Source organism: Coregonus lavaretus, assembly GCF_964263955.1.
Source record: "Coregonus lavaretus genome assembly, chromosome: 11".
Lineage (NCBI taxonomy): Eukaryota > Metazoa > Chordata > Actinopteri > Salmoniformes > Salmonidae > Coregonus > Coregonus lavaretus.
The window spans coordinates 44,511,620-44,514,948 of NC_139998.1; positions in this window are offsets into that span (position 1 = coordinate 44,511,620).

Here is a 3,329-nt window from a genome sequence, read left to right on the forward strand (position 1 = left end):
TGACACATACCTGTTTGTCTGATTCTTCAATATACTCTTAGAGAGGGAATCAGATTACTTCTACCACCGGTTAATAAACATGGAGCACCATCTAGTATAAAACAGACAGGAAAGAGGAAAAAACATATCTGTGGTGGATGAGCTGTAGGAGTGAGTGAGAGGTACTGGGATGGGCCCTCTGGTGAGGAGAGGCAGCCGTCTGAAAGGTCAGTGTAGTAAGACAGTACAGTGGGCCTGTCTGTGCCTGCCCTAGCTCTGCGGAAAAGTCTAAACGGGATCCTTGTGACGTCCCAACTCTGATGTCACCCCATTGAAGTTCAAATTTAAAACGGTTAAGGTTAGGGTTAGGGTAGGGGTTAGGATTTAGGGTATGGACGTCCCAAGGATTCGACATTGCACTTTCCCTAGCTCTGCTTAGCCACAGAGATAATGGATGGGGAGGCCTCATGGAGCCAGCCATTCTATTAAGTTGTGTTAATGTGGTCATTGGAGACTCAAATCAAATCAAATGTATTGGTCACATACACATATTTCGCAGATGTTATTGCTGGTGTAGCGAAATGCTTGTGTTCCTAGCTCCAACAGTCGCGTGGCTCATCCCTTCATATTGACTTTCAGAGCTGCTCAGCCCAGAGTGCTGGGCGAGCTGAACTCCCCTCCTCCTTACCCCCCCCCCCCCCCCCCCCCCTCTCTCTCTCTCTCTCTTTCTCTCTCTCTCCTTATCTCTCTCTCCTCTCCCATCCACAGGATCAGATCATATCATCAGAGCAATAACTTGGTTCATCTTTGTTTTGTTGTGCTACCTCAGCTTTAGGCAGTGGTTTTAGTACCGTCACACTATCTATCGTGAGAACAGGTTGGTCTGCTCTGTATTACATGGGATTTTAATAGCTTCACATGTTTGCAAAACAATGTGCTGTTACCCAATCTAATTAATATGTACATGTATAGCATGTTGAAGACAGTTCCCACAGTACACAGTCATTGTTGAAAGGTGGTGAAACACATGGGCGTGTAAGTGGCTGTCTGTGGTTTCACTGATTTCCTGCTATACTGATTTGACTACCTCAAGTCAGAGTACATCCAAGGAAACTACTTAAGTTCAGAGATTTTGAAATGGCATGTTCTGGGAACTCTGATTGTGAAACAGAGTTGCGTCGGACGGCCGTGTCTTCATATAGATTGAATGAGAGGAACATAGTTCAGGTTTCAAGACTGGTCATTCAACTGAGACTGCTCTTCTCTGTGTCACGGAGGCTCTCCGCACTGCTAAAGCTAACTCTCTCTCCTCTGCTCTTATCCTATCCGCTGCCTTTGATACTGTGAACCATCAGATCCTCCTCTCCACCCTCTCCGAGTTGGGCATCTCCGGCGCTGCTCACTCTTGGATTGCGTCCTACCTGACAGGTCGCTCCTACCAGGTGGCGTGGCGAGAATCTGTCTCCGCACCACGTGCTCTCACCACTGGTGTCCCCCAGGGCTCAGTTCTAGGCCCTCTCCTATTCTCTCTATACACCAAGTCACTTGGCTCTGTCATATCCTCACATGGTCTCTCCTATCATTGCTACACAGACGACACACAATTAATTTTCTCCTTTCCCCCTTCTGATAACCAGGTGGCGAATCACATCTCTGCATGTCTGGCAGACATGTCAGTGTGGATGTCAGATCACCACCTCAAGCTGAACCTCGGCAAGACGGAGCTGCTCTTCCTCCCGAGGAAGGACTGCCCGCTCCATGATCTCGCCATCACGGTTGACAACTCCATTGTGTCCTCCTCCCAGAGTGCAAAGAACCTTGGCGTGACCCTGGACAACACCCTGTCGTTCTCCGCTAACATCAAAGCGGTGACCCGATCCTGCAGGTTCATGCTCTACAACATTCGCAGAGTACGACCCTACCTTACACAGAAAGCGGCACAGGTCCTAATCCAGGCATTTGTCATCTCCCATCTGGATTACTACAACTCGCTGTTGGCTGGGCTCCCTGCCTGTGCCATTAAACCCCTACAACTTATCCAGAACGCCGCAGCCCGTCTGGTGTTCGACCTTCCCAAGTTCTCTCATGTCACCCCACTCCTCCGCACACTCCACTGGCTTCCAGTTGAGGCTTGCATCTACTACAAGACCATGGTGCTTGCCTACGGAGCTGTGAGGGGAACGGCACCTCCTTACCTTCAGGCTCTGATCAGACCCTACACCCAAACGAGGGCACTACGTTCATCCACCTCTGGCCTGCTAGCTCCCTTACCTCTACGGAAGCACAGTTCCCGCTCAGCCCAGTCAAAGCTATTTGCTGCTCTGGCACCCGAATGGTGGAACAAGCTCCCCCACGACGCCAGGACAGCGGAGTCACTGACCACCTTCCGGAGACACTTGAAACCCTACCTCTTTAAGGAATACCTGGAATAGTACCTGTACAGAGTACCCTTTGAGCGCAACTCAAACACATACTAATTAGGGGAATGGACTTTCTACCATGGTCGCACCAACGGAAACACCTAGACACCTACCCGGACACTCATGCGACCACCCCGTAAGAACCCTCTGCAGCCATGAGAAATTGGGGTTGTGAAGGGCTAACCATGGAATACCCAAGACTACAGGGTAAGCAGGAGACTCAATAATCATAAAGGTGATCTGCTCAACATGTGTCAGGCGCAGGAGGTAAAAATACCGAAGTCCAGAGTTTATTTCATTTACATAAATCAAACGCTCCAAGCGTCTAAACAAACTAACAAGGGAACACATCCACCTTGGCATAAACACTAAGAATAGTAGCTCCTTTGTTGCCTTGGCCGTGTGTTTTGGGTCCTTGTCATGCTGGAATACCCATCCACGACCCATTTTCAATGCCCTGGCTGAGGGAACGAGGTTCTCACCCAAGATTTGACGGTACATGGCCCGTCTATCGTCCCTTTGATGCGGTGAAGTTGTCCTGTCCCCTTAGCAGAAAACCCCCCCCAAAGCATAATGTTTCCACCTCCATGTTTGACGGTGGGGATGGTGTTCTTGTGGTCATAGGCAGCATTCCTCCTCCTCCAAACACGGCGAGTTGAGTTGATGACAAAGAGCTCTCAACCAGTTCTCCTCTGAATCATTCAGATGTTCATTGGCAAACTTCAAATGGGCCTGTATATGTGCTTTCTTGAGCAGGGGGACCTTGCGGGCGCTGCAGGATTTCAGTCCTTCACGGCGTAGTGTGTTACCAATTGTTTTCTTGGTGACTATGGTCCCAGCTGCCTTGAGATCATTGACAAGATCCTCCCGTGTAGTTCTGGGCTGATTCCTCACCGTTCTCATGATCATTGCAACTCCACGAGGTGAGAT